The following is a 12,802-nucleotide window of genomic DNA, read 5'->3' as shown; positions in this document are numbered from 1 at the left end:
TTGGCTGATCCGTCCTAATGACCCGGATGGAGTTATGTGAACAACCCTTCCTTAACCCACAGGAAGTCCCGCCCAGTTGGCTACTTTAAAAAATGGTGAATGTCCTCAATGTCTCTGGCCCATGCTAAAAACAGGCTTTGGGGGCATTAGAGCTATCTATCTATATTTATGGGACAGTAGGTCCCCAGAGGTAGATAGAGGGCCCATGCTTAAAACAGGCTTTGTGGCATTAGAGCTATCTATCTATATTTATGGGACAGTAGGTCCATAGAGGTAGATAGAGGGCCCATGCTAAAAACAGGCTTTGGGGGCATTAGAGCTATCTATCTATATTTATGGGACAGTAGGTCCATAGAGGTAGATAGAGGGCCCATGCTAAAAACAGGCTTTGGGGGCATTAGAGCTATCTATCTATATTTATGGGACAGTAGGTCCCCAGAGGTAGATAGAGGGCCCATGCTAAAAACAGTCTTCGGGAACACTAGAGCTGTCTATTTAAGTCTATGGGACAATAGAACTGAAGCTGACATAAAGTAGGTGACTATGCTGTGATTCCCTAGCCTCTATGCTAGCTTCACGCGCTCTGCGGAATCTCGGAATCTCGGAAACATTCCGACGGGGAATCCGATGGGGTTACAAGATTGTAACTCTAGTTTCCTCGTTTGTAGTTCCGACTCGAAATTGTGCATTTCCGATCGTTCTGTGAGGACGTGAAGGCAGCACAGAACATACAGACATAGATTGTAAATGTAAAGATCTAGGTGAACACACGATCTACTAAAAACCCTATTTCTAGGCCCTGCCTCTATCTCTATCTCTAAACTAAATGTAAATGTAAAGATCTAGGTGAACACACGATCTACTAAAAACCCTATTTCTAGGCCCTGCCTCTATCTCTATCTCTAAACTCCGGGCCGTGTATATCGACAGCGACAGCGTATTCAACACAGGGAATCGGTGTAGCTCAAGATAGTGTTAGCTCTCTGAGCTAAAGCCCCCTTTGTGTAGGGGGGGGGTGGCATCAGCTCTAGGGAGCTAACATGAGTTCTTAAGGTCACCAGAAGTTATTCTTTGCCCCGGCGAAATTCTCAATGGGACTGGAACATCGTACATAAAAAAAAAACTTTTTTAAAATTGTTTTATTTATCAAATCTATGTTATTATAACTATCATTCTTAACATGCTGAGAGTATAAACAGTAAAACATTACCTTGTTGTCAGACAGTCCCGTGACCTGGTCTACAAACTCCTCCTGGATCATGAAGGCAGCCAGGTTGGCTGTGTAAGAGGCCAGGAAGATGACGGCGAAGAAGGCCCACACCGACACTATGAACTTACTGGTGGTGCCTTTAGGGTTCTGAACCGGGACAGAGTTGTTGAACACCAGACCCCACAGCAGCCACACCGCCTTACCCATAGTGAACGATGGGCCGTGGGGTCTGGAGGGAGAGAGGGAGGGAGGGAGGGTAGGGAGGGAGGGAGGGAGGGAGGGAGGGAGGGAGGGAAAGAAAGAAGGAAGGAAGGAGGGAGGGAGGGAGGGAGGGAGGGAGGGAGGGAGGGAGGGAGGGAGGGAGGGAGGGAGGGAGGGAGGGAGGGAGGGAGGGAGGGAGGGAGGGAGGGAGGGAGGGAAAGAAAGAAGGAAGGAGGGAGGGAGGGAGGGAGGGAGGGAGGGAGGGAGGGAGGGAGGGAGGGAGGGAAAGAAGGAAGGAAGGAAGGAAGGAAGGAAGGAAGGAAGGAAGGAAGGAAGGAAGGAAGGAAAAGGTAAATTCAGACTTAAAAATATGTGTGTGTGTGTGTGTGTGTGTGTGTGTGTGTGTGTGTGTGTGTGTGTGTGTGTGTGTGTGTGTGTGTGTGTGCGCGCGTGCGCGTGTGTGTGTGTGTGTGTGTGTGTGTGTGCGCGTGTGCGTGTGCGCGTGTGCGCGTGTGTGTGTGTGTGTGTGTGTGTGTGTGTGTGTGTGTGTGTGTGTGTGTGTACCTACCTCTACCCTGTGCCAGGTTCCTGTTAAAGCCCAGAGGGCTGATGTATTCAAACATGAACACAGCCATTGCTGTTACCAACAACAGCATCACAAACATCATGATCCACACCGTCGCACTGAACGGCTCTGAAACACACAGAGAGAAGACACATGAATACACACAGAGAGAGACAGAGAGAAGAGACATGAATACACACAGAGAGAGACAGAGAGAAGAGACATGAATACACACAGAGAGAGACAGAGAGAAGAGACATGAATACACACAGAGAGAGACAGAGAGAAGAGACATGAATACACACAGAGAGAGACAGAGAGAAGAGACATGAATACACACAGAGAGAGACAGAGAGAAGAGACATGAATACACACAGAGAGAGACAGAGAGAAGAGACATGAATACACACAGAGAGAGACAGAGAGAAGAGACATGAATACACACACAAACATCTGATTAGATACACACAGAGAGAGACAGAGAGAAGAGACATGAATACACACAGAGAGAGACACACATCAGATTAGATACACAGAGACACAGAGAGACACACATCAGATTAGATACACACAGAGACACACATCAGATTAGATACACACAGAGACACAGAGACACACAGGACACACATCAGATTAGATACACAGAGACACACAGAGACACACAGGGACACACATCAGATTAGATACACAGAGACACACAGAGACACACATCAGATTAGATACACACAGAGACACAGAGACACACAGGGACACACATCAGATTAGATACACAGAGACACAGAGAGACACACATCAGATTAGATACACACAGAGACACACATCAGATTAGATACACAGAGACACAGAGACACACATCAGATTAGATACACAGAGACACAGAGACACACATCAGATTAGATACACACAGAGACACAGAGACACACAGGGACACACATCAGATTAGATACACAGAGACACAGAGAGACACACATCAGATTAGATACACACAGAGACACACATCAGATTAGATACACACAGAGACACACATCAGATTAGATACCACAGAGACACACATCAGATTAGATACACACAGAGACACACATCAGATTAGACACACAGAGACACACATCAGATTAGATACACACAGTCCTGACTTCCTCCATACTGTTAGTGGTGCTGTATAGATCAGTCCTGTTAGTGGTGCTGTGTAGATCAGTCCTGTTAGTGGTGCTGTGTAGATCAGTCCTGTTAGTGGTGCTGTGTAGATCAGTCCTGTTAGTGGTGCTGTGTAGATCAGTCCTGTTAGTGGTGCTGTATAGATCAGTCCTGTTAGTGGTGCTGTGTAGATCAGTCCTGTTAGTGGTGCTGTATAGATCAGTCCTGTTAGTGGTGCTGTATAGATCAGTCCTGTTAGTGGTGCTGTATAGATCAGTCCTGTTAGTGGTGCTGTATAGATCAGTCCTGTCTTCCTCCATACTGTTAGTGGTGCTGTGTAGATCAGTCCTGTTAGTGGTGCTGTATAGATCAGTCCTGTTAGTGGTGCTGTGTAGATCAGTCCTGTTAGTGGTGCTGTGTAGATCAGTCCTGTTAGTGGTGCTGTATAGATCAGTCCTGTTAGTGGTGCTGTATAGATCAGTCCTGTTAGTGGTGCTGTATAGATCAGTCCTGTTAGTGGTGCTGTATAGATCAGTCCTGTTAGTGGTGCTGTGTAGATCAGTCCTGTTAGTGGTGCTGTATAGATCAGTCATGTTAGTGGTGCTGTGTAGACCAGTCCTGTTAGTGGTGCTGTATAGATCAGTCCTGTTAGTGGTGCTGTATAGATCAGTCCTGTTAGTGGTGCTGTGTAGATCAGTCCTGTTAGTGGTGCTGTATAGATCAGTCCTGTTAGTGGTGCTGTATAGATCAGTCCTGTTAGTGGTGCTGTATAGATCAGTCCTGTTAGTGGTGCTGTATAGATCAGTCCTGTTAGTGGTGCTGTGTGTTTTAATGAAGCCGACAGATGCAGCATGTTTTGACAGAATATGAGAGGGACAGTTCTGTTTTTTTTTTTAAAGTTGATAAACACAATCTGTCAGGTGGTGAAACAACACAGACAACTCAAATGTCCCCAAAACACGGCGAGGGTTACCAAGAAAGGCGGACGGGGAGACGGTTCCGTTGCTACGGGAGACCATGACGCTTATTCCAGTTTCCACGAACGGGACGGAGAAATCGATGACCTCAGAACGCTCCTCATTGATCGTCAGAGAGCCGACGGCCATGACAGCTTTCTTATAGACCACCTGGGAGGGAGGGAGGGATGTAGGAGAGGAGAGAGGAGGAAAGGAGAGAGAGGAGGGAGGGAAGCAAGGAAGGAGAGAGTGAGGAGGAAGGGAAAGAGAGAGGAGGAGGGAGGGAAGGAGAGAGGGAGGAGAAAGGGAAGGAGAGAGGGAGGGAGAGAGGGAGGAGAGAGGGAGGAGGGAGGGAAGGAGAGAGAAGGAGAGGGAGGAGAGAGGGAAGGAGATAGGGAGGAGAGAGGGAGGAGGGAGGGAAGGAGAGAGGGAAGGAGAGAGGGAGGAGGGAGGGGGGAAGGAAGGAGAGAGAAGGAGGAGGGTGGGAAGGAGAGAGGGAGGAGAGAGGGAGGAGGGAGGGAATGAGAGAGGGAGGAGGGAGGGAGAGTGGGGGAGAAAGACATGGAGAGAGATGGAGTGAAGGAGGGAGAGAGAAGGAGGAGGGTGGGAAGGAGTGAAGGAATGATAGAGGGAGGAGGGAGGGAGAGTGGGGGAGAAAGACATGGAGAGAGATGGAGTGAAGGAGGGAGAGACAGGTTCTGGGTTAATCTTTAATCTAGTGTGTTATCGTGGTGTTGTTGATGTCGTCAGTAGGAAGTCACCGCTGTATATTATAATGCTACAATATAATGCTGAGACTAGCCTTTAGCCGTTAGCTAAACACAGTAAAATGATGCTACAGTATAATGCTGAGACTAGCCTTTAGCCGTTAGCTAAACACAGTAAAATGATGCTACAGTATAATGCTGAGACTAGCCTTTAGCCGTTAGCTAAACACAGTAAAATGATGCTACAGTATAATGCTGAGACTAGCCTTTAGCCGTTAGCTAAACACAGTAAAATAATGCTACAGTATATTGCTGAGACTAGCCTTTAGCCGTTAGCTAAACACAGTAAAATGATGCTATTGCTGAGACTAGCCTTTAGCCGTTAGCTAAACACAGTAAAATGATGCTATTGCTGAGACTAGCCTTTTAGCCATTAGGAAACACAGTAAAATGATGCTACAGTATATTGCTGAGACTAGCCTTTTAGCCATTAGGGAAACACAGTAAAATGATGCTACAGTATATTGCTGAGACTAGCCTTTTAGCCATTAGGGAAACACAGTAAAATGATGCTACAGTATATTGCTAAGACTAGCCTTTAGCCATTAGCTAAACACAGCAAAAATAATAGTACAGTTTAATGCTGAGACTACCTTTAACCATTAGCTGCGTAAACTACAATGTTGTTTTAACTATGAGACAGGACAGACTAAACTAACAATCACCTGTATGATATTATAACATATTATAATTATTAATCACTCACCTCTCCCACCATCCCGTTCCACACGTTGTTGATCTTCTTCCCGTGTTTACCGTTGGTAACCAGGTAGAGATCGTAGGTGAACTTCACGTACTTCGCGATCTTCTTCAGGATGTCGATGCAGAATCCTTTACAGCACTTTTTAATGTAGGTCCCGCCCGCCTCTGTGGTGTTGCTGTGGAAACGCAGAAATAATGACATCTGTGATTGGCTGAAACTTCAATGCCACTTCTTTATATGGACATCTTTCATTGGCTGGAGATTTCAGAACTCCTCCCCTCCTACCCAACATGGACATGTCATTGGCTGAAGATTTCAGAACCCCCCCAACATGGACATGTCATTGGCTGAAGATTTCAGAACCCCCAACATGGACACGTCATTGGCTGAAGATTTCAGAACCCCCCTTCCCCCCCCCCCAACATGGACAAGTCACAGGCTTTAGAACCCCATTGGTTAAAACCCTTTTTATATGGACATCTGCCATTAGCTGAATTGTATAACCTGTTAAAATGGTCATGTGTCATTGGCTGCTGGGAAGAGAAAGAGAGAGAGAAGGGGATGGTGGGGGGGAGAAGAGAGAGAAAGGGATGGTGGGGGGGAGAAGAGAGAGAAGGGGCTGGTGGGGGAGAAAGAGAGAGAGAAGGGGCTGGTGGGAGGAGAAAGAGAGAGAGAAGGGGATGGTGGGGGAGAAAGAGAGAGAGAAGGGGCTGGTGGGGGAGAGAAAGAGAGAGAGAAGGGGCTGGTGGGAGGAGAAAGAGAGAGAGAAGGGGCTGGTGGGGAGAAAGAGAGAGAGAGAGGGGATTGTGGGAGGAGAAAGAGAGAGAGAGAGAAGGGGATTGTGGGGGAGAAAGAGAGAGAGAAGGGGCTGGTGGGAGGAGAAAGAGAGAGAGAAGGGGCTGGTGGGGGAGAAAGAGAGAGAGAAGGGGATTGTGGGAGGAGAAAGAGAGAGAGAAGGGGATTGTGGAGGGGAGAAAGAGAGAGAAGGGGATGGTGGGAGGAGAAAGAGAGAGAGAAGGGGATTGTGGGGGAGAAAGAGAGAGAGAAGGGGATTGTGGGGAGAAAGAGAGAGAGAAGGGGATGGTGGGAGGAGAGAGAAGGGGTTGGTGGGGGAGAAAGAGAGAGAGAAGGGGATGGTGGGGGAGAGAAAGAGAGAGAGAGAAGGGGCTGGTGGGGGGAGAAAGAGAGAGAAGGTGATGGTGGGGGAGAAAGAGAGAGAGAAGGGGCTGGTGGGGGGAGAAAGAGAGAGAGAAGGGGCTGGTGGGGGAGAAAGAGAGAGAGAGAAGGGGCTGGTGGGGGAGAAAGAGAGAGAGAAGGGGCTGGTGGGGGAGAAAGAGAGAGAGAAGGGGGGAGGTGGGGGAGAAAGAAAGAGAGAGAGAAGGGGATGGTGGGGGAGAAAGAGAGAGAAGGTGATGGTGGGGGGAGAAAGAGAGAGAGAAGGGGATGGTGGGGGAGAAAGAGAGAGAGAAGGGGCTGGTGGGGGAGAAAGAGAGAGAGAAGGGGCTGGTGGGGAGGAGAAAGAGAGAGAGAAGGGGATGGTGGGGGGTAGAAAGAGAGAGAGAAGGGGATGGTGGGGGAGAAAGAGAGAGAGAGAGAAGGGGCTGGTGGGGAGAAAGAGAGAGAGAGAAGGGGCTGGTGGGGGAGAAAGAGAGAGAAGGTGATGGTGGGGGGGAGAAAGAGAGAGAGAAGGGGGCTGGTGGGGGAGAAAGAGAGAGAGAAGGGGCTGGTGGGGGAGAAAGAGAGAGAGAAGGGGATGGTGGGAGGAGAAAGAGAGAGAAGGGAGGTGGTGGGGGAGAAAGAGAGAGAGAAGGGGATGGTGGGGGGAGAAAGAGAGAGAGAAGGGAGGTGGTGGGGGGAGAAAGAGAGAGAAGGGGATGGTGTGGGGAGAAAGAGAGAGAGAAGGGGATGGTGGGAGGAGAAAGAGAGAGAGAAGGGGGTGGAGAGGGGGTGAAAGATAGAGAGAAGGGGGAGAAAGAGAGAGAGAAGGGGGTGGTGGGGGAGAAAGAGAGAGACAAGGGGGAGATAGAGAGAAGGGGGAGATAGAGAGAAGGGGGAGATAGAGATTAGATCTCCATGTGAAAATTGAAACTACTTCACACAGCTGAGAATGACCCTTGAAATTCTACTGTAACAGAGTAGGTCTGTCTGTCTCCATGATGCTACTGTAACAGAGTAGGTCTGTCTGTCTCCATGATGCTACTGTAACAGAGTAGGTCTGTCTGTCTCCATGATGCTACTGTAACAGAGTAGGTCTGTCTGTCTCCATGATGCTACTGTAACAGAGTAGGTCTGTCTGTCTCCATGATGCTACTGTAACAGAGTAGGTGTGTCTGTCTCCATGATGCTACTGTAACAGAGTAGGTCTGTCTGTCTCCATGATGCTACTGTAACAGAGTAGGTCTGTCTGTCTCCATGATGCTACTGTAACAGAGTAGGTCTGTCTGTCTCCATGATGCTACTGTAACAGAGTAGGTCTGTCTGTCTCCATGATGCTACTGTAACAGAATAGGTCTGTCTGTCTCCATGATGCTACTGTAACAGAGTAGGTCTGTCTGTCTCCATGATGCTACTGTAACAGAGTAGGTCTGTCTGTCTCCATGATGCTACTGTAACAGAGTAGGTCTGTCTGTCTCCATGATGCTACTGTAACAGAGTAGGTCTGTCTGTCTCCATGATGCTACTGTAACAGAGTAGGTGTGTCTGTCTCCATGATGCTACTGTAACAGAGTAGGTCTGTCTGTCTCCATGATGCTACTGTAACAGAGTAGGTCTGTCTGTCTCCATGATGCTACTGTAACAGAGTAGGTCTGTCTGTCTCCATGATGCTACTGTAACAGAGTAGGTCTGTCTGTCTCCATGATGCTACTGTAACAGAATAGGTCTGTCTGTCTCCATGATGCTACTGTAACAGAGTAGGTCTGTCTGTCTCCATGATGCTACTGTAACAGAGTAGGTCTGTCTGTCTCCATGATGCTACTGTAACAGAGTAGGTCTGTCTGTCTCCATGATGCTACTGTAACAGAGTAGGTCTGTCTGTCTCCATGATGCTACTGTAACAGAATAGGTCTGTCTGTCTCCATGATGCTACTGTAACAGAGTAGGTCTGTCTGTCTCCATGATGCTACTGTAACAGAGTAGGTCTGTCTGTCTCCATGATGCTACTGTAACAGAGTAGGTCTGTCTGTCTCCATGATGCTACTGTAACAGAATAGGTCTGTCTGTCTCCATGATGCTACTGTAACAGAGTAGGTCTGTCTGTCTCCATGATGCTACTGTAACAGAGTAGGTCTGTCTGTCTCCATGATGCTACTGTAACAGAGTAGGCCTGTCTGTCTCCATGATGCTACTGTAACAGAGTAGGTCTGTCTGTCTCCATGATGCTACTGTAACAGAGTAGGTCTGTCTGTCTCCATGATGCTACTGTAACAGAGTAGGTCTGTCTGTCTCCATGATGCTACTGTAACAGAATAGGTCTGTCTGTCTCCATGATGCTACTGTAACAGAGTAGGCCTGTCTGTCTCCATGATGCTACTGTAACAGAGTAGGTCTGTCTGTCTCCATGATGCTACTGTAACAGAGTAGGTCTGTCTGTCTCCATGATGCTACTGTAACAGAGTAGGTCTGTCTGTCTCCATGATGCTACTGTAACAGAGTAGGTCTGTCTGTCTCCATGATGCTACTGCAACAGAGTAGGTCTGTCTGTCTCCATGATGCTACTGTAACAGAGTAGGTCTGTCTGTCTCCATGATGTTACTGTAACAGAGTAGGTCTGTCTGTCTCCATGATGCTACTGTAACAGAATAGGTCTGCCTGTCTCCATGATGCTACTGTAACAGAGTAGGTCTGTCTGTCTCCATGATGCTACTGTAACAGAATAGGTCTGTCTGTCTCCATGATGCTACTGTAACAGAGTAGGCCTGTCTGTCTCCATGATGCTACTGTAACAGAGTAGGTCTGTCTGTCTCCATGATGCTACTGTAACAGAGTAGGTCTGTCTGTCTCCATGATGCTACTGTAACAGAGTAGGTCTGTCTGTCTCCATGATGCTACTGTAACAGAGTAGGTCTGTCTGTCTCCATGATGCTACTGCAACAGAGTAGGTCTGTCTGTCTCCATGATGCTACTGTAACAGAGTAGGTCTGTCTGTCTCCATGATGTTACTGTAACAGAGTAGGTCTGTCTGTCTCCATGATGCTACTGTAACAGAATAGGTCTGCCTGTCTCCATGATGCTGCTGTAACAGAATAGGTCTGTCTGTCTCCATGATGCTACTGTAACAGAATAGGTCTGTCTGTCTCCATGATGCTACTGTAACAGAGTAGGTCTGTCTGTCTCCATGATGCTACTGTAACAGAGTAGGCCTGTCTGTCTCCATGATGCTACTGTAACAGAATAGGTCTGTCTGTCTCCATGATGCTACTGTAACAGAGTAGGCCTGTCTGTCTCCATGATGCTACTGTAACAGAGTAGGTCTGTCTGTCTCCATTATGCTGCTGTAACAGAATAGGTCTGTCTGTCTCCATGATGTTACTGTAACAGAATAGGTCTGTCTGTCTCCATGATGTTACTGTAACAGAATAGGTCTGTCTGTCTCCATGATGTTACTGTAACAGAATAGGTCTGTCTGTCTCCATGATGTTACTGTAACAGAATAGGTCTGTCTGTCTCCATGATGCTACTGTAACAGAGTAGGCCTGTCTGTCTCCATGATGCTACTGTAACAGAATAGGTCTGTCTGTCTCCATGATGCTACTGTAACAGAATAGGCCTGTCTGTCTCCATGATGCTACTGTAACAGAGTAGGTCTGTCTGTCTCCATGATGCTACTGTAACATAATAGGTATGTCTGTCTCCATGATGCTACTGTAACAGAGTAGGTCTTTCTCCATGATGCTACTGTAACAGAGTAGGTCTGTCTGTCTCCATGATGCTACTGTAACAGAGTAGGTCTGTCTGTCTCCATGATGCTACTGTAACATAATAGGTCTGTCTGTCTCCATGATGCTACTGTAACAGAGTAGGTCTGTCTGTCTCCATGATGCTACTGTAACAGAGTAGGTCTGTCTCCATGATGCTACTGTAACAGAATAGGTCTGTCTCCATGATGCTACTGTAACAGAGTAGGTCTGTCTGTCTCCATGATGCTACTGTAACAGAATAGGTATGTCTGTCTCCATGATGCTACTGTAACAGAATAGGTCTGTCTATCTCCATGATGCTACTGTAACAGAATAAGTCTGTCTCCATGATGCTACTGTAACAGAATAGGTCTGTCTGTCTCCATGATGCTACTGTAACATAATAGGTCTGTCTGTCTCCATGATTCTACTGTAACAGAATAGGTCTGTCTGTCTCCCTGATGCTACTGTAACAGAGTAGGTCTGTCTGTCTCCATGATGCTACTGTAACAGAATAGGTCTGTCTCCATGATGCTACTGTAACAGAATAGGTCTGTCTGTCTCCATGATGCTACTGTAACAGTGTAGGTCTGTCTGTCTCCATGATGCTACTGTAACAGAATAGGTCTGTCTGTCTCCATGATGCTACTGTAACAGAATATATCTGTCTCCATGATGCTACTGTAACAGAATAGGTCTGTCTGTCTCCATGATGCTAATGTAACAGAGTAGGTCTGTCTGTCTCCATGATGCTACTGTAACAGAATAGGTCTGTCTGTCTCCGTGATGCTACTGTAACAGAGTAGGCTGGTCTATCTCCATGATGCTACTGTAACAGAATAGGTCTGTCTGTCTCCATGATGCTACTGTAACATAATAGATATGTCTGTCTCCATGATGCTGCTGTAACAGAATAGGTCTGTCTGTCTCCATGATGCTACTGTAACAGAATAGGTCTGTCTGTCTCCATGATGCTACTGTAACAGAGTAGGTCTGTCTGTCTCCATGATGCTACTGTAACATAGTAGGTCTGTCTGTCTCCATGATGCTGCTCTAACAGAATAGGTCTGTCTGTCTCCATGATGCTACTGTAACAGAGTAGGTCTGTCTCTCTCCATGATGCTACTGTAACAGAATAGGTCTGTCTGTCTGTCTCCATCCCCTCTCTCCTCTCCTCCTCTCTCCTCTTCCTATACTCCCTTCCTAGCCATCCCCTCTCTTGTCTCCCCCCCCCCTCACCTCCTCTCTCCTCCTCTTCCTCTCCTCCTCTTCCTAGCCATCCCCAGTCCCCGGCCCAGAGACGCTGATCTAACTCTTGTTAATTTAAATGGTCCTCGCTCTCCACAGGAGCAGAATGGACAGACAGCAGGTAGCTGTTTACAAACATATATAATCACACTGTCCTTAGGAGACTGATAGGCAAAGTGTAACATATTACTATATTATTAAATGGAGTCTTCTGTATTGTATTATGGAAGCAATGCACAGCACTGCACTGACTCACTGTACTGACTAACTGTACTGACTCACTGTACTGACTAACTGTACTGTACTGGCTCACTGTACTGACTAACTGTACTGTACTGGCTCACTGTAATGTACTGACTCACTGTACTGTACTGTACTGACTCACTGTACTGACTAACTTTACTGTACTGTACTGTACTGTACTGTACTGTACTGTACTGACTCACTGTACTGACTCACAGCACTGCACTGACTCACTGTACTGACTAACTTTACTGTACTGACTCACTGTACTGTACTGTACTGTACTGTACTGACTCACTGTACTGACTAACTGTACTGTACTGACTCACTGTACTGTACTGTACTGACTCACTGTACTGTACTGTACTGTACTCACTCACTGTACTGTACTGTACTCACACACTGTACTGTACTGTACTGACTCACTGTACTGTACTGTACTGTACTGTACTGACTCACTGTACTGACTAACTGTACTGTACTGACTCACTGTACTGTACTGTAATCACTCACTGTACTGACTAACTGTACTGTACTGACTCACTGTACTGTACTGTACTGACTCACTGCACTGACTCACTGTACTGTACTGTACTGTACCGTACTGACACACTGTACTGACTAACTGTACTGTTCTGACTCACTGTACTGTACTGTACTGACTCACTGTACTGACTAACTGTACTGTACTGACTCAGTGTACTCTACTGTACTGACTCACTGTACTGTACTGACTCAGTGTACTCTACTGTACTGACTCACTCTACTGTACTGACTAACTGTACTGTACTGTACTGACTCACTGTACTGTACTGACTCACTGTACTGTACTGTACTGACTCACTGTACTGTACTGTACTGACTCATTGTACTGTAC

At 47.0% G+C, this 12,802-nt stretch overlaps 1 pseudogene; it reads right to left on the bottom strand.

The window, feature by feature from the left end:
- LOC121844489 overlaps positions 1 to 12,802 on the bottom strand; it is a 70,400-nt pseudogene that overhangs the window by 34,841 nt on the left and 22,757 nt on the right.

The sequence above is a fragment of the Oncorhynchus tshawytscha genome, unplaced genomic scaffold, assembly GCF_018296145.1.
Source record: "Oncorhynchus tshawytscha isolate Ot180627B unplaced genomic scaffold, Otsh_v2.0 Un_contig_1500_pilon_pilon, whole genome shotgun sequence".
Lineage (NCBI taxonomy): Eukaryota > Metazoa > Chordata > Actinopteri > Salmoniformes > Salmonidae > Oncorhynchus > Oncorhynchus tshawytscha.
Note: the sequence above shows the minus strand (reverse complement) of the source record. Positions and strands in the feature narration are given on the sequence as shown.